A 19,843-nucleotide genomic window follows, 5' to 3' on the forward strand; every position below is an offset into this window, starting at 1 on the left:
TTTCCATTCGTCTCGGCCACACTTTTGTAGCAGCACAGCTCCCAGGCCCACCGGGCTAGCGTCCACGATTAGTTCTGTCTTCCGACGTGGTTGAAAGTATGCCATTACCGCCTTGTCTAGAAGGCTCGCTTTGATGTCCTGGAATGCTTGATTCGCTGAGCATGTCAATTCCCACTCCTGATCGTGGCGCGTGAGCGCCCTCAATGGTTCTGCCAGGGCTGCTAAGTTGGGGATGAACCGGCCACAGTAGGTGGCCATTCCGAGGAAGCTCTGCACTTCGGATGGATTCCGTGGAGTGCTCGCGGTCCGGATTGCCTCTGCCTTCTTCGGGTCTACTTTTAGACCTTCCCGCGTGAATGTATATCCAAAGAAGTCGACAGCTTCTTGGTAGAAGGAGCACTTCGCTCTGTGCTGGGTCAGTCCATGCTCCTCCAGTCTCTGCAGCGTGGCTCTCAGGTGGGCGTGGTGTTCCTCCAGCGTGTTGGAGTATATGAGGATGTCATCACTCAGGTTGATTACCCCGCTCAACCCCGACAGGACTTCTCTTATCGCGTTCTGAGACACTTCGGCAGCGGATGACACGCCGAAACTCAGCCTCTTGTACCGTCGGAGCCCGATTTGAGTCGAAAAAGTTGTCATATATCAACTTTCGGGTTCAAGCTCCAGCTGGTGGTACCCTGCATTGAGATCCAGCTTGGAGAACCACTTTGCTCCATTCAGGTCGGCGACAATGTCATCCATCATCGGGGTGATATGGCGCTCTCTCTTCACGGCGGCATTGGGGAGTCTCATGTCAACACACAGCCTGATGGCGCCAGGCTGCTTGGGTTTGGGCGCTACGACCAGTGGGGACACCCAGGGAGTCGGTCCGGACACCTTCTCAATGACTCCAGATCTTCTAGTCTTTTGAGCTCAGCCTCTACTTGCGGTCGGAGATTAAAGGGTACCCTTCGGTGTCTTAGGGCAACTGGGCGTACAGAGGTGTCGATGTGTAGTCGAACCTTCTTTCCTTTGAGCTTCCCTTGGCCACTGAATAGCGCTGGAAATTCTTGTAACATGCTGTCTGCGTGTGATTGGTGGACTTGGTTTGCGAAGAATACTAGTCCCAGGTCTTCGGCCGTGTGACAGCTGAGGAGTGTGCCCTTCTTCCCCTCGGTGATATGGAATTGAGCTTCTGTCGAATATTCACCATTGACGATGGTGGTGCTGATGACCCCTCGCAGTGAATGTAAATGTAAATGTAAATGTAAAGTATTTGTAGAGCGCATTGCTACCAAGCGGTTTTGTGGCGCTATTACTCATACCGCTGTGGAACCCTTCCTGGCTTTCCCTGTGAAGTGTCCACTCCTGGGCACCCCCAGGGTGAAGCCAGGCATCCTAGCGCTGTTGGGGCCGTTGTGGAGATTAAGCAAGCTATTGCCCAGAGTTGGAGCGTGGGACCCATGATTGGAATAGGCACTGAGGCGAGAATATCTGGTCCGAGGAATTTTTGAGCTCGAGACCCGCCGAGGTGGGAATCGAACCCTGGTCCCGGGCCAGAGCTCTGCATCAAGGTCTGCCACTCTAACCATTGAGCCACACTTCTCCAGTGGTAGTGGGTCAGTGCCACCGTAGGTGTAGATGCGCACGCTCGAGGGAGCAAGCGCGGGCCTGGGTGACATTTGTTTGTATTGTTCGGAGTCCATCACATTCACCGATGCCCCGGTGTCTATGAGCGCTCGCATTTCCGTACCTTCTACCGAGATCGTGCACATGGGTGGTGGTCTTTTCTTCGTGGATATTCTGCTGACGATTGATATTACGTATACTTCGTCATCATCGTCATCTTCGTAGCGCGGTCTTCTTTCTTGAGCTTGACTATCGGGTGGCGGATGTTCAGGCTCCAGCGACAGCTGCCTCACTCTTTGTGTTAAGGACCTGGGTCCATATCCTCCACGCGACCTAGGGGCATTTGGCCTGTATCTCCCTCCTTGACACACTGCTGCAAAGTGGTTCAGTCTGCCACACTTAGAGCATGTTTTTCCTTTGGCGCTGCATGTTGCTGTCATCGAATGGTCTCCACCGCAGTATGCACACTGGGCGTTTCGGGATTGCCATTGGCGCGGACGATTGCCTTGCGGTCTTCTCCGCAATGCGTCCACCCTTTCTTCTTTGATTGGCTTCATCTTGGGAGTTGCCATTTCCATCTCATCGGATCTTGCATCCGACAGTTCATGGGATTGAGCGAGGACGAGTATTTCGTCTAGAGTAATCCCTGGCTGTCTGAGGATGAGTTTTCTGAGCAACTTTGACCGGCACCCCACGATAATTTGATCTCTGATCTCTTCCCTCGGGTTGGCGAACGGGCAGCTACTGGCTAATCGGCGTAGTCTGGCATAATACATGTCTACAGATTCAGCTTCCGTTTGCCAAGCCCTCTTGAACTTAAATTTCTCAAAGTCATTGTTCAGTTGGGGGTCAAAGTTAGCGCTGAGCGCGTCGACAGCTGCGTCATAGTCGTCTTCACCCCCTGTTTCCGGGGGAGTCTCAAAGAGGTCATATATTTCGGGGCCTCCATAGAGGATCAGGAGGGATCTCTTGACCGTGCCGTCCGTCTCACGGGTGCCTTTGAAATACAGGTTAAGACGGCCAAGCCACGCTTTCCACCGCGGTGCCGCGGTTGCCGGGTCAGCCGACTCGCTGAAACGGGGAAGGGGGGCAATCCCTGTGTGGGCATGGCCGATCAGCTGTGGGCTGGTGGCGCGGTCCTGGGGCTGTCCTGCGGGACCTGGTGGTGCTGGGCCTGTTGTGGCCGCTGCGCCTCCTGGCGCGGGGTCCGTCATTGCGTATTCGATTGTGGGCACGTGTTACTCCTCCTCCAGAAACGGGGATGTTAGGTGGTGGAGCCCACTGAGGGCAGTGTGTGGATATGTAGGCGCCAAGCAGGGTCCGTGTTACAGGCAGCAGGACAGAAAAGGAGGTCACTCGGGTTTGCCATTGCTTGTTTTTTTTTGTTTTTGTGTTTGGACCGTGACTGAAAATGGAGATCTCTTGGATTTGCCAATGCTTGATGTTACTGGACCGTGACTCTGGGGGAGGCCACAGCGCGTCGTTGATGACGGGAGAGCAGTCAATCATAAAACGCCGTGATCCACGTCCCACGCTGAGCAGGGCAGGCTGGGCGGCCAAGACAGGCTCGGAGCCGACGTGCACCGTTGCTCCTCTTCACCTCTCCCCCTCTGGGGCAGCGCGCGCGATGCGGTGCGCTAGGGCTACGCGCCTGGGGCCGAGAGGTGAGAGACAGGCCCAGAGTGCGCGCAGCACGGGGGGGCCTCGACTAGGCCGCAGGCGCGCAGCGCGGGTGTGGTCACAGCTGGAGCACTCACCCGATCTTCGCGTGTGGCGAGCCCCGCCAGCTGAACACGCTCCTGTGGAGGAGGCGCGTGGGCGAGCCTCGAGCCAACACGCAGGCTGAGGGACACAGGAGGCAGGCCGTGAACAGACGAACGGCCACAGCGGGTGGGCTCCGCGGCCAGAACTGGGCAGTGCGGGCGGCACGCTTTGAAGCGGCGCCGACGGAAGATGGCCGATGTCCACAGCAGGTGGCGGGGCACGCGCGAGGACGGTACCGGCATCGTCGCCAATGTTGCAGGGCGAGATCAGGGCCTCGCATGTGGTCGCTAGCAGCAGCACAGGCACACGGACACACAGTTGTCAGGTATGCCAGAAAGACCCCGAGCGGTCTTCCGCCTGTTTATTATATACCTCGAGGCGAGCCCGCCCCGAGGGTGTGGGGATGCGTGTATCAGTGGATACATTGTGTGATAGAGGCCGGGTGGCTCTCTGCACCATCCATTGACCAGTACTGTGCGTTCTCTGATATCCACATGGGAGAGAACTTCCCACCAGGATGACAAATCAAGGCGTCTGGTCAAAGGTGCAACTAGAGACAAATTCCAAAGGGGGGGGCTACTAAAAATGTAAGGTGGGGCTGACTCCTCCAGCAATAGACAGAGTTGAGATACAGGGGCTCTGAGAAGGGATAAAGAACAACAAAGCCTCATCAACAAGTAGGGTTTTCGGGAAAATGAAACTTGCTCAGATTGAGCTCTCAGTAACATTTACTAACTGTGTGCGGTGAAAATGATACGAAAAAGACTTAACATGAGGGAAAATGCTACTGCACAAGCGTGTACTAAAGTACTTAGAGTAAGCCGCAAATGCTCATTGACTAACGAAAATAAAAAGGACTAATGCTGCTTATGTGCACGTTATTAATGTCTGCTAGGAAATTGATAAATACTAATATGGGTTACCCAGGGGTGACTGTAGCATTGGGTTGGTGCGTAAGGTAAAACCATTATAAGTGAATAATGTCTGTTTGTTTTTCTAGAAGCATGACTTTCTATTCTGTATGACAAATAATGGGTTAAAGGTGCTGTCAAGAACATAAATACGTTAAAATTATGGAAAATGAGCACGAAGAAGAGAGTGGAACATTACTTTGTCCTTCAAGTCCTGAGTGTCTGCCAAGATCAGAATGAAAGAACAATGCTACAAATAGAGGGAAGCTTCCTCTGCAGAGAGGTGCTCAGCAAAAAAGATATACAGTGATTGAAACATTTTGCCAGAGAAGAGGAATACAATGATGATAGTTTGGAATTGTATTTCCTGGGGTGGAAGCTTAGGTCAAAGATTAATTAAAAACAAAGGGGCATTTAGAGAGGGTATCATGCTGAAAGTGGCGTGACCCTACCTCCCTACCTTAACCAATCAAATGTGAAGAAAATCTGTAGTTTGTTAGATGTGAGGGTTGGACATGTGGGTTTTAGGGTATAACTGAGGTGTCTTGTCAGAGGAGTTTTAGGATTGCTCTGTTGGGAGATCGTCGCTGTCGTCGGTTTTCTGTCCTGTTCCTGTTTACTGATTCCTGACTTAGTCTTTGCCTCTTCAAATCTCTTTGAGGGGCCTTGTAGCCCTCATGGCAAGAGAGTAGATATCCTATTTCCTATTTGGGTTAGTATAGACTGAAATCTGAATTTGCATAATCATTTTGCAAATGTATTTCGACTCTGAAACTTTTGTCTCTTCGCCTATCCACTCCTTTATGCATTGTCATTGATATGAATTTGTCATTTTCTCTTCTGAATGTGTTCTCCTTGTGACGATTAATGGTTCATGCTGTCTATCTGTGTTAATAGCATTTATTTCACAAAATCTAGATAAACATATACATTTACAAATGAGTCTGTCTTTATTAAGAGTGATTCAATTTAGAGTATTATTTTGCCAAATGCAATCACCTATTAAAAGATTTAATCGCCAATTTTGGTAAACTAGAATATGACAATAAATTATTGGAGATTAATACATTTTGTAAAGTCGTTAGAATTACACTAACCCCGCGTGAAGGGACTATGTTGGGTAATGGAAATTGGGCCTAGTCTTTGGAAAAATTATAGTCCTGAATCGGTGGATCAAGGGGCTCTAAGAAGGGGTGAAGAACAACAAAGCCTCATTAACAAGTAAATGGTCTTTTAAAGACCTGTGAAGTACTCGAGTGCGGCTGCAAGAAGAGAGTCACCAGCCCGGAATGTGTCTCAGCCCGGGCTGACACACACAACGGTGGGGCAGAAGCTCTTTGAGGCCAATGGGCGTTGCGTGCCTGCGTCTGGTTGTGGTAAGATTCATTCAACTCAGAGTATCCTCCTCCACATAACCGCACAGAACCTAGCCCCTTTCAGTCAGCTTAAGAACCTGCACATCCTACGCATTAGTTCCTAAAACCTGCACATTTTTAGATCACATTATAACCTTTTCACCATTCCTTTCCTCCCATCACTTTTTCTCCTACCCATCTTCAGTTTCATGCTGGCTTCTGCGTTGTATGTGCAAAATGTCTCCTATACTCTTTACAGCTCATGTTCTTATTTGGACACCCTTATCAGCAGTCTTCAGTCTTTTGATAACATAGTGCTTTATTTTAAGCTGAGTTGAGGAAGCATGGGATCTGTTCTAGAGTGTCTGTTCAGCTAATCTTCCAGAATTAAGAGCACAATTTAACCATGATATCTTCTTAGCATTTTGGTTTAATTAGGAGAAAGTGGTCCGCTTTCCGCTAAAGGGTACTTTGAAATTCTTTTTTCCGTCATCTCGAGCTGAGGTCTTGACACCACAGAACATTATTTGGTCTTTTCATTCAGTTTTCAGAACCATTCCTGCAAACGTCTGTGGTTACCATGTCTGCTGAAAGTTGATTGATAGTGTTTAGAGGTCGTCCTCCTAAAGGGAGATGTGGTACACGGAGAACTGGTTTGAGGTAAGAAACCTTTATTGTGGCAAGGAGACTTGAGTGTAAACAGACTTAGCCTACCTCTTCCGAGTTGGGTAGGTTTACATTGGCAGGAGCGCACCTTCTACAAGAGATGATCTGCAAAATATGATGATAATGCTGGTTAAGGAAGTAGGTTCTATAGCCGGAAATCTGGTGGATCTGTCTTTGGGCTTCAACGTACTCCAAAAATCCCTACTCTGCGCATTAGATAACATGGGTTTTCCCATCTGTTGAAAAGTTCACATCCAAGTTAGCACCCCCTCCTGCTGTTTCTGCATTTGGGGAATGTTACTAATTCCACTTCAAGTCCTTCTGCAGATGCTATGTCAGGGGAAGCCATTAACAAAATGGGGTGACCCAAAACAAGTCATAGACCTGGGTATAATACGATATTGAAAAACAGTGGTCTGTGACTCTTTCTTTCATTAGACTGAATTGATCAGTAGATGATCAATATTTCCATATCATTAAGGGGTATGTCTCTTAGATCATCCCTAATCAATAAATGTACAAAATTCACACAAGAAGAAAAATGAAACAGCAGTAATTACAAAATCAGGGACAATTTTAATTCATTGTATCTCCAAAAAACTATCCAAAGATAGAAGCTTATAGGTTGCCCAAAGAGAGCGTGCAAAGAATAAGGAAAGTGTAAGGTGATTAAAGAAGGGAAAGTTCAGATAAGGACATAAAATTATTCACAAATTTACTGTACAAAGGATCGGTTCCACAGTTCACGGTCATACAATAACCTGGCCTCGAGTGTAAATTTGAGATACAATGAATTAAAATTGTCCCTGATTTTGTAATTATTGCTGTTGCATTTTTCTTCTTGTGTGAATTTTGTACATTTATTGATTAGGGATGATCTAAGAGAAATACCCCTTAATGATATGGAAATATTGATCATGTACTGATCAATTCAGTCTAATGAAAGAAAGGGTCACAGACCACTGTTTTTCAATATCATGTCAGGGGAAGGGCCTAATCCTAATGAGAACTCTCCTTCTGCTGCTGCGGCTGAGGAATGGCACTATCACTAAGATATTCAAAATAACCCTTTCTAGATTCTTCCCTCCTCTATCCCTCTTGGCTCACCTCAAACTGCATTTTGCTACTATGATCTACCAAACATCCCTTTCTAAATTCTTCCCTACTTGACTCATCCGAAACCTCATTTTGCTACTATGATCTCCCTAATCCCTTTCTAGAGACTCTTCCCTCCTCCATCTCTCCTTTAACTCACCCCAGACCTCATCGCACTACTATGACCTCCCAAATAACACTTTCTAGACTGTTCCCTCTATCCCTCTTGGCTCACCCCACACTTCATTTTACTACGACGACCTCCCGAGCAACCCTTTCTAAATTCTTCCCTCATGTATCCCTCCTTTGACTCGTCCAATACCTCATTTTACTAATTGGATCTCCCTAATCCCTTGCTAGGGACTCTTCCCCCCACCATCCCCCCTTTTACTCATCCCAAATCTCATCTTTCTACTATTATCTCCCAAATAACACTTTATAGACACTTCCCTCCATTATCCCATTCAATCCAACTAACAGTCACATGTCCACTGCTCAAATTAACTCCTATTTCCCTATACTAATCCACCACTAATCCTTTTGGGTTCCAGGGTAGAGTGCTACTCACTAAAAAGCGCTTTGGTACCTCGTCAGGGGAAGTAAGCTCTAAATAAATACAATTGCAATACAATTACTGTCAGCTCATCGGTTTAGGTAGCAAAAGATGCCTTTTTATATGTCGCCTGTTAGGGAGAGCGTTTTACCGGTTTCTTGGGCGTTTTGTTAAATTGGTTGGCCAGTTTCCAGCAATGGGTTATACCAGCATCCATATGGGACATGTATTTATTATATAGAGTGTGGCATGAATTTACTGTGTAGTGTGACACAGGTGGCTATGGCCACACTGGGATCCATTTTATCTTTGCTAAATTTTCACTCAGACAGCATATGTGAAGTGCAGGGTTCCCCTCCCCAAGCATATGTCTTTGTATTGGGTCTGACTAAGAAGTGTTAAAGAAAGGCGAGAGAGCGTAATTTAAAGCTATGGATTTTCCCTCTCCCTTTTCCTGGCCCATTGACATCTGAAAGTGCTACTCCCTACAGATTAACAGGTAGTTAAGTGGAGCAGTGTAGTGCCAGAGGCACTCTTATATATCAGGACCTTGTGATATACTTTGACTAACCTTGTTTTAATTGACTTTATATGTTTTAATTTACTCTATCTTGAATGTACAACATCATTTTTTCAGCACATGCATTTTGCCTTGAGATTTCATTTTGTGTCTCTTTGTAGCTTTCAGAGTGGGAGTGTTTTACAGAGTAGGACAGCCTAAGCCTTTCCAGAAACAGAGCATGTGGGAGGTGTGTTAGAAAGCAGGAGAGAGAAATGTGTGGAATGTAACTCTCCGTCTCGGAGTGTAGTGCTATAGGCAGGGATGCCCAAATGTGCATTATGTTGTACATTGAGACATTTTATTAAGTTTTTACTATTGGCTTTGACATGCCCTAAACTCCATCTTGAATTCTGACTGTCTAGCTTGAGCTCTGCACACACACAGACAAGATCCCCTGGTTACTCACGGTATTTAGGTTAGTCATCTCTCCCCTTTTAACAGAAACCTGGGCCAACGAAACATCAGAGCCCGACTGGGTCATTGCTGTACCAACAGGATACGCACTCACTAAGCAGTGTTTTTAGAATGGGGCAAAAGGGAGGCGGCCTAGTAATTATCTATCAGTCTAAGCTCAAAGCCACTTTTGAGCCTATTCAGCTGCCTGGGGCAGAAGCTATGGCCTTTAACAAACACATTTCTAATACTTTGTCCTTTACCGGTCTACTTCTATACAGGCCACCTGGACCGCAAGCCCCGTTTATCCAAGGATTACAGACCCATATGGAATCCTGTCTGGAATATTCTATCTTCACGATATTGGGGGATTTCAATTTTCACCTGGAGAATGACAAGAATGTGGATTCTTCCATTCTACTAGACAACCTGGAAGGTTTCAGACTAACACAGCTAGTCTTTGAGCCCACGCATAAGGCCTTACACACTCTGGATGGTATGTTCACGAATAACCCCAATATCACAGTGGACAAAGTATCAACCCTCATCTGGACTGACAATATGGCTATTCGTTTTAAACTATCTTTTTGGGATAACGGCAGCTTGCAGTCAAACAAATGGCCGCTGACGAAAATAAGATTTAATTTTGACAAATAAAATTGAAGCGTCCAAAAACTCTCTAAGAGAGCTTTTTAAGACCGTCACCGCCTTGTCCAAACCGCAGTAGGTGAATCAATTTGCTCTGGACCAAGCCCCTTGTGATAAAATGGCAAATTTCCTCCAGGAGGTCACAACAGTCTGCAACAAACTTGCTGGTATGGTCCAGGCATCGTTCGGACCCACCTCACCACCGGCGGAGGAGTAAATCTCTGACACCTTGACGTATCAGTTGATCAATCCCTCCTCTTTAACTGTGGACAATGTGAATGAGCTGTTATTAGCTACAAAATCTGGGTCCCTGCTTGATCCCTGTCCCCCCACAATAATACATCTGTCCTCTGATAAGATCAGTGCCAAACTAACGCCGCTTCTGAATAATGTTATTAGGTCAGGAATTTATGCAGTCTCCTGGAAGAAAGCTTGTATTAGACCAATTTTAAATAAACCCTCTCTAGATCCACTAAATGTGAAAAACTACCGGCCTTTATCTTGCCTGCCCCTGGTGGCAAAAATATTAGAAAAATCAATTAATCAAGATCTAATTGGTGTTTTTGGACGCCAGTGACCTTCTGGATTCCACACAGCATGACTTCAGACCAAGGCAGTCCACATAGTCAGCTCTAATCAAGGCAACGGAGGAAATACGCAAACAGTTGGACGGAGGTGGTAGAGCCGTCCTGATACTTCTTGACCTATCAGCCGCGTTTGATACAGTGAACCATCTGGTTTTATCGCAACGGCTGAAGGCAATAGTAATTAAAGAGGCAGCTCTAACCCTTCTTACCTCGTTCCTTACCACGAGGGAACAGAGGAGGTGTGCTGGGATAATTTTACATCAGAGAGGTTTTCACTTCCCTGTGTGGTCTCGCAGGGATCAGCTCTGTCACCAACTCTATTTAACATATATGTTACATTGTTGGCCAAGTTAACACAGGCTCACAGTTCTCGTTGGTGACTCACGCCAACGATACACAGATCATCATCTCCATTTCCTCAACTGTCGAAACTGTGGCAGGGAAATTCCATAGTTGTCTGAAGCAAATCATAGGGTGGATGCATCAAAGTTACCTCAAACTGAACACAACCAAAACTGAGGCCATGGAGTTTGGAACAGGGCCTCCACTTTGGGATCAATCCTGGTGGCCGTCAGAAGCGGGTCACTGCCCGAATCCCTCGGTAAAGGTTAGGAACCTAGAGTTTCCAACTAAATTTGCTGGGCAGATTAACCAGGTGACATCATCCTGCTTTTTCCTGCTGAAAATCTTGCGTAAAGTTCTACCATTCATTCCCTTAGTCCTTGGGAAAGTGGTTATAGTCACCATAGTCCTCTCCTGTGTCGATTATTGTAATGCATCTTTCTGAGCGTGGATAAACCCCAACTGTTAAAAACTTCAATCACTGCATAATGCAGCAGCTCGGGTGCTGCTCAATGTTCCTAAATACCAACACAACTCAAATAGCATTAGGGAGCTTCATTGGCTACCGATTAAGCAGCGCATTGAGTTTAAGGCTTTATGCCTGGTGCATAAAGCACTGTATGGGGGAGGATCTGGGGACCTAACAGAAACTTTTTCAGCAGTATTTACCAAATTGGAAGCTTAGATCGGCCAACAAAGGATTCGTTCAGGTCCCCAAGATCCATAAGGCCAGATGGGGAGGCAGAAGTATCTCATACCGAGCATCGAAGCTCTGGAATTAACTACTATCGATTATAAGGTTTCAGAATTCAAGACCTTGTTTCAGGAAAATGCTCAAGACCTGGCTCTTCTCAGCAAGGGAATGAAGCCGCCTGCTCCCAACTGATAACTTGCTCCCCTGCTTTACATGGAGCCAAGACGCCTCGTCATTCATGCGCTCTACAAGTTTCTTTTTACTTACTTACTTACCTTCAAGATCATTTTCTGTATTTATGGAGATGTTTCAACTTTCACAAGCTTTACTAAGATAAGGAGCTGGAACATGGGGGCATGGAGGAGAATATGTGAGCACTCCTTTGCCTTGGAATCCTTGCATGGAGCTCGACCAGCACCAGTAAGTTTCCTTTCTGTAGAGGATTTCTTCTCATGCATTGGGATGGACGCATCTGCTCAGTGCCGCATTTCCCGGCTTGAGGAATCTCTTGACCCCAGCACTGTGATTTGGTACCCCCAAGTCTTGTGTGGGCTAAGATGAAGATATTGCAGTCGGTGACGTATTTTCTCTAATTATTGGTTTTGTGATGTGTGAATATGTCTGTGTGCACATTCAGGTATTGCCTGGTTCTTGCTTATTGGAATTCATTTACATATGTGTAATAATCTGATGTATTCTGTGTATATATTTTCTATGTTTCCATACTTTCCTTTGACAGGGTTTATTTCCTGATTCTTCCAGTGGACGCCTAGTATCATTATTACTTGCTTGTGTTCCATTTCTCTTGCATTTGATCTGCTTTCAGGTGTTTTCTTGCTTTATGTGGGAGTGCCTCTGTTTCAGAAGGCTGAATTACTTTTATTTGTTGAGTATAAAGCAAGACAAGCAGCTGTCCTTGCCTTTAGGCCCTGGTTTTGGGTTTCTTCAGAATGGAAACTTTTGGTTTCTCTCCCACCCTCTTGCTCATACTAGGTGACATACACAACTACTCTCTGCCAATTTAGTATCAACGTGGGCCAGAAGTTTCCAGCCTGTGTGACAATATTTCTCTATAAGAAACAAGACTGAACACACCAATGGCATATGGGAAATTCTTCAGTGCTCCAGGTTTGAAGTAACTACTGTGAGAGTTGATTTTCTGTTAATATAGTGCATTACAAACGGATTTTATGCTAACATTAGCATGTGTTTACTCTGTCCTCCATCTTGCTTCGATGTTGCAGTATGCCGCGTGATGATTAAAATCATCTTCTGCGCTAAAAAACGTATTAATGTTTACATTACTAAGCAGAGAGTGTTCTCAGAAAGTTATCTTATTGTACCAAATCAAGGACCCTTCTCATCATTCCAGGCGCTTGCTAAAACAAGGTATTGGCTTATCTGCACATCTAAGACTGTGAGAATGACTGCATCGCAATGTATTGCTATCCTGATAGAATCTTCGAATGAATTCTGTAGGACAATCTTTCTTCTAGCTTGTTTTCCTATTGGTCGAAACCGTGAGAACTATACAGTCCCACAGAATGTATGAAAGCCTTTGTCTAAAGCCCAATGAAAGTATGTGGATTTCTGTGACTAGAGAGACCTCTCTTCGACAATCCTTGTCTGTCATTCTTAATAGAATGTCTCAGCCTTGTTATATGGATTTCCCTAGCAAGAAAAAGTGACGCTCCAGCCGGGGAGCACCAAAGGTCGTATTGGGAATACTCTGCTCCCGTTCCTATACATTGGCGCCTCCATGAGTTAAAATTTTAAATATATTTGTGTGCCAGCAGATCTGGTAGCAGAGGTGATAGTTTCGATTGGAGCCGACCCATAATTTTGATAAATGAATTGGCCATAGAACCGAGCACTGTACCTTTATGGTCCAGATGGTTTACCCTGAGATTTAAGTTGACCCAATCCCAATGCGATCCTGATTCTGGTGAGAGGGGGTGATTGAAAAGAACAGCAACATGAGTATCAATAGAGAATGCATGTGAAATAGTAGGTAAGAAGCAGTGCATGTTGGGAGTAGTAGTAAGCACAGAGCAAGGGGATGCAGTGGACAATAATTGAAAACAAATATTATGTGGCTCTGATTGTCGGATATCTTGTAGTGATAATTATTGTACTTCTGATTATGTTTTTGAACTTTTAAAGAGAGGTACCTCAAGTTGAATTTTGAATTGGCAAAAATGCCGGCTAGGAAAGGTGTACTGTGAGGTGCTATCAGTTACACCAAATTAGAAACATAATCAGTTCTTGCGCCAAAGTACTAACCGAGTTTAGTGGCGGTGTACAAGCCCGCTTTGATCGCTGGTTCTCACAGGAGCTTGCTCTCATAAGAGCAGTGTGCAAAAAGCTGGAAAGAGCCTGGTGACTGTACTATAAGGAGGCCAACAAGGTGCTATATAAACAGGCCCTTAATACGTATCACAGAAATATAAAGCGGACACACAGTGCTTTCTATTCTCAATGCATCCAGGAGACCGACAATTTTTTTATTTATTGAGAGTTTCATATAGCGCTAGCTCACCCTGAGTGTATTCGAGTGCTCTACAGTACATGGGAACAACGATTGCAGCATTAATACAAGGATTCAAGGTTGACATGGTCTATTAAAGGGAATAAAAAAAAATTATATGTGTATATTAAAAGGTAATCAAAGTACAACATCATCCATCATTGGGATTCGTGCATGATCAAATGCTGGGTCAATGATCCTGGTGGTGTTGCGGGCTCATTGGGGTAGGTTGTAGTATTTGTTGAGCAGTAGTGCTTTGAGGTTCGGTCTGAAGAAAGTATAGGAGAGATTACAGTGGAGACCTTTGGGAAGTTAGTTCCAAAACTGTGGCGCATTACCTGAGAACAAACGCTTCTGGGATGTGTTTTTTCAGTTTGGGGGCGGGGGGAATGAGAAGGAGACAGTTGAAGCTTCTCAGTGCCTCATTTCTACCCGCTCTTGATAGTTTGTTTTCCAAATATTTAGGGTTTGCAGTGTGAAGGACTTTGTGGGTGATACAGGCTGTCTTGAAGATGCATCTTCCTTCTATGGGGAGCCATTTGAGACTCCTGAGAGCGGGTGACATGTGTTAGAATCTTTTGGTATCTGTGAGGAGTTTGGTGGCTGCATTAAGAGCTGTTCTTAGAGGCCCATGGTGGCTTGTCGGGGTCCCAGTGGCTATGACGTTGCCGTAGTCAAGTTTCAAGGGGACTATTGATTGTACTACAGTCTTTTAAGTCTTCGGAGGGATAAAAGGTTTGATTTTCCAGAGATGTTTTAGTGCCCATTTGGCTCAGTTGTTGATGTGTTGTTTCATTGACATGTTTTTATCTAGGACGTTTCCAAGGGACTTCACAGAGTTGGAGATTGTGAGAGAATAGTTAGGAGCATCCAGGCTCTCAAACCGTTTTTGGATTGATAATTCTTGTCATTGAGAGAGATGAGTATACATTCACTTTTATTGGGGTTCAGTTTCAGTTGGCTGGTGCTTAGCCAGGTTTGTATTTTGTTTAGTGTGGTATTCCGATTGCAAATGCCACTGTAGGAAGATATCTTGTAGTAAAGGTGTGTGTGGTTTGCATATAGGTGATACGTCACACCTGCTTGGTTCAGGATAATTCTGAGGGGTTCCATGTGGAGGTTAGAAAGGGCTGGAGCTGTGATGGAGCCTTGTGGAACTCCTTTTGAAAACAGAGTCAGTTGTTAAAGACAGCTGCTGATTTTTATTTGATGAAAGCAGTTTTGTAAATAGGACGTAAGCCATCTCCAGACATTGATACTGGTGCTATTCTCGAGGGTCTCATGTAAAGCTTTGTGGTTGACTGTGTCAAATGGCACCAATAGATCAAGTAGGATTAAGAGGCAAGAGCCGCCTTCATCTAGCGATCTGAGAATGTTGTCTGATACATTGATCATACATAGTAGTTTCTGTACTACAGCCATTCCTGAATCCTGATGGGAAGGTGTTGTGAAGGTTGAATTTGTCGATGTGTTGATTGAGTTGGATCAAGACTCATTTTTGCAACGCTTTAGCTAGGAAAGGAAGGTTGGTGACAGGTCTGAATTTGTTGAGGTCATTAGGCTCACCTGCTGCAGGTTTTTTAAGAATAGGTGTGACTTGGCCCAGTTGAAAGGATTCTGGAACACAGCCCGACGATACAATAGAGGCATTGATGATTTTGGTCCAGAATGGCAAGATGATGTGGTTAAGGTTCTGTACTAATGAGGAGGGGAGGGGATCGGAGGTATAGAATGTGGGTTTCAAGTTTTCAATTATCTTGTGAACTTCTCCTTCTGTCAATTGTTTGAACTCTGACCAACTTGCATTGTTTTTCAATGGGTAAAGATCCGTCTTGACTTTGGTTATTTGTGAGTTGCTTGGGGCTGAGGTAGAACCTGTTGAGGGAGTTACCATGGTGATGGGTATGTCGTCGACAATAATGGTAAAGAGATTTTCAATATAATATCTAGGTTCACGGATCCAAAGGCGACAGCACCTCTTTATGACATCATTCAGGACCTTTGTATAGACTAAGTGATTTTTTCTATTATAAGATCACTAGGTTCCAAGCTAACTTACTGAACCTTAACAGTACCGATCCAGAGACAGTGTCTAAAAATATACTAGGGCCTAGATGAAACTGGTCCAACTCCAGCGACTTAAGATAGAGGATCTGAAGGCCCAATTTTTGAGATGTAAATCTGGGTCCTCCTCTGAACCATTCCACCTGTATATCCTGAAACAAATTGCTGACTCAATTACACCATCATACCATGAGCTATTCTCAGCCTCCCTCCATTCTAGGGTTGTACTAGACTCGTGAAAGAGGGCTAATGTAATATCCCTGCTTAAGAAAGCTAATGCTGACCCTAAAGTTCTAGTTAACTTTAGACCAGTCTCTCTACTGCCTGCTGCCACTAAGACCCTTGTAAAGATAGTAAACCCCCAGCTCTCAGCTTTTTTGATGGAAGGCAACCTTTTGCACCCATCTCAATCTGGGTTCCGGGCATGACATAGGAGTGAGACAGCAATATTGGAAATTTCAGAATCCATTAAATCAAGCCTCAACTTAGTGCCAATGTGGCCTTAGAGTTCTTAGATTTGTCAGTAGCATTTGACACAGTACACCATGAAATCCTACTACTAGGGTGGAATCTGTGGGGGTTAGCTTGAGTTGCATTGAGCTGGATAGGAGCCTTCCTGGAAGTGAAATTGGCTGAAATCCTTTTCCTCTAAAATAAAACCTTAAAAATGGGGTCATTCCATGGCTCTTCCCTGAGCCCCACTCTTTTTAATATTTATATGGCTCCGCTAGCATTCTTGGTTGAGCTATGTGGCATTAAGGTCATATCATATGCTGATACACACAGTTATTGCTCACATATGAAGGTGATTCAGCAAGTGCAAAAGAAATGTTTACACTCTGCATAGATGCACTGTTGGGTTGGCTTAGAATGAATCAATTACAATGCAATCCAAGCAAAACAGAGAGCCTGTAATTTGACCCCGACCAGATACCAGGTTGAATGGAAGTCTGAGCTAACAACAACACTCTTTTGCCCCCTGCATCCCTCCAATTGAGGTGGCCAAAAATGTGGGTAGATTGTTTGACATTCAGATCTCCTTCAATGCCCAGATTGTGGCAATGAGGATTTTAGGAATGCTCAAGAAATTCCTAGACTTTCTTCCAGGTGATGTGCAGAAAACTGTTAGGGCACTGATTCTCTCGAGGCTGAACTATGTCAATGCACCTTACCTGGGAGTTCCGGACTATTTATTACAACAATTCCAGGCGATACAGAACATGACTATCCATTTTCTGTACAAGCTGTCTAAGCACTCTTCAGTTTCCTAATTTCATGAGCAGCTACACTGACTGCCGGTCCGCAAGAAAGTCCTGTTTAGGGTTTTAACAATAGCTCATCAAGCACTTCACAAAACTGGGAACAGATACTTGAGAACAGACCTGGTAGGGCATTGCGTTCAAGTAATGCACGTTCCCCACTTTAGACAAAAACATAAGGGTGGGGGCCTCTTTTGTGGTTCTGGTTGCGTAGATCTGGAATCAGATACATCTCCAACTCAGGTCTATTGCGGATTAAGTAATTTTCGAGAAATGTCTGAAAATTTATTTATTTACACCCTAATTCATGGTACTCATTCCTCGTTCGACCCCTCGTCCGATCTTTTTTGCCTGGCCCAGGAACACTCATTGAGTAGCCGTGTACTAAGTAAAGTCTACCATTCATTCATTCTAGTGCACGGGAGGCGGACACACTGAGAGTAATGACTTTCTCAGGTTGAGTGTTCACTGATCTATGGAAGCAGGTAGCATTCTATTTGTTATTGAAAAACTTTGTGTAGTTGAAGCAGGCAAATAGAGAAAAGATTGAAAAAGGATCTAGAAGCGATTAGGGCATTGCATCATTAAGATATTAAGATTGGAATTGGAATTGGAAGCGGATTTGAAAAGCGCGTGGCTACCCAGATGCCATGCAGTGATTGGCTTGTGGGCGGCGAAACTACACTGTGGTAGGTTGACCTTTGACAGTAAAGCGCTGGGATTGGGGGACAGAATAGAGTGATTTTCGGTGAGAGTTTGAACCGGGATTTATCACAATTATTGTTATAATGGGTACTCCCTTGTCCAAAAAGTCACTTTGCAAGCAACCGTGTCTGTGGGGCCTTCCTAAATGTTACTCACAGTGCTGTGTGGTAAACCTATTGGGTGGAGTGCTTAGAAGAACTTGGAGCTGAACCACTCCTGACTGTGTCCCACAGTCGCAGTGAATTTGGCCGTTTTCATGAGTTTGCTTATCAGGAAGACATCAACCTATGCCAAACAAGCTCTTACAGCTGGTATGGGCTCCTAACTTTGTTTTGAGTAGGAAACCTCAGCAAAAAACCGGGAAGCCAATGGCAGCCAAACCCCGAATAGCACATCTTGAGGTCAGCTGGTCCATTGCTGGTGCGAGCATTGCAGACTCTCACTTGACTTGGTGTCCACTTGCACCAGAAATGCTCACCATAAAACATCAGAGGCCTGGGGCACTGATCTGAAAATCCCACTCAATCAGTTGTGCATGGAGCACGCCATTTGAAATGGTAAGCCCAGTGACCACTGGGGGAAGTGTAGACCAGACATTTGATACATCACAGACAGATGTAGGAAATAATGAAGAAAAATAAAATTCGACTTCCTTAGCAAATTAAAATGACAATCTGCCTTGGACTTTTAAAAATGACATGCAGGCATTCGGTGCACAAAATAAAAACATGAGGCGTCAAAGGCCTTTAAACTGACGCTTTCTCCTATAATAAGTCAAGCGCTTTTAAAACATGTGGAAGTATAATTCATAGTCAATGCGACTAGTTTAGATTTTGTTTTAAAAACAGAATGTGTTTTCTTAACTTACAATAATTTTTTAACATATGTACAGTGGTAGTGTATAGTTTGTATTAAATTAACTTGAAATAAAAAGAAAACTCGCACAAGAGATTCTCAGAATGACCTCAGAAGACTTCCCGATATTGTGTTAGTTGCTGGTAGAATGTTATTTTAAACAAGAGTTCTATTCATGAACTGACTTAAAGCCTCATTTATTGACTGTAGGAATATACCACACACGCTTTTCAAAATGCATTGCCACAATATGTTCTAATGGTTCCTGTTTAAATAATAATTTTCTCTTGTAGCAAATGTAATGTGTTTAGTCCGAACAACACGGTTAGGAAAGTAGGTCATTTTAAATAAGTTTCAAATGTGATGTGAGGACAAAGCACAAAGCGATAGCCAGCGCCTGATGAATTATGCGTGGACAGGAAGGAGGAGGAGATGTGCCTACCGGAGAATGCTGGATTTCAATTGGAGAAAACCAGAAAAGACCACATGTTTTGTAACAGTTACAGATTTTTAAGCGCGTTCCTAGTTTAGGAGTTAGAGTAACAGAACTAGAGGGGAGACAACTGCCTTCAGACAAGAGCAAAGGAGAAGAGAGATTCTGAAAACGGAGAGCAGATTCCGCTGGAGTGGGGAAGACAAAGCTGCAGAGCAGAATGACATGCTGTGTGACTTTTAACATTTATTAAAATCCCAAGATGTATGCTTTAACTAATTGGCTGTACCAAGGCTTATTTGGTCTGTGCTTTATTTTCTCTTTATGGGAAACATTGCAGTTGTTAATTATTGATTTATTAGCTACATGTTAGTCTCACTCTTGCCTATATTTTTAAGGATTACATCTTCTTATTGACAGAGAATAAAGCGGAACCTTTATACAATAAGTCGCCTACAACCCCAACTGCTTTCCAATGTAGACTATCAAACAGTACCTGGAACATTAACCAGGTGACCTCTGGGTAAAGGGACGGTGCACAGCATGTCACATACAACCCAAAATGGGCTGCCGCATGAGGGTACAAACCTGGTGGCGAAATAAGTTATGAATATGGAGAATAGCCAGTGGGGAATAATAACAATCATGCCAATGATTTGCTGTGTGCAATGGAAGCGAAGCACTTGCTCAGAGTGAACAAAAATGAATTAACATAAGATATCATATGTAATTAAACAAGAAACCCCACCCCCCACCCACTTTCCTTCCGACATTGTCCAACTGAGTGCATGCCTTTGCTAGGGAGACCATCATGTTTCAGGG

This window comes from Lissotriton vulgaris, chromosome 8, assembly GCF_964263255.1.
Source record: "Lissotriton vulgaris chromosome 8, aLisVul1.2, whole genome shotgun sequence".
Lineage (NCBI taxonomy): Eukaryota > Metazoa > Chordata > Amphibia > Caudata > Salamandridae > Lissotriton > Lissotriton vulgaris.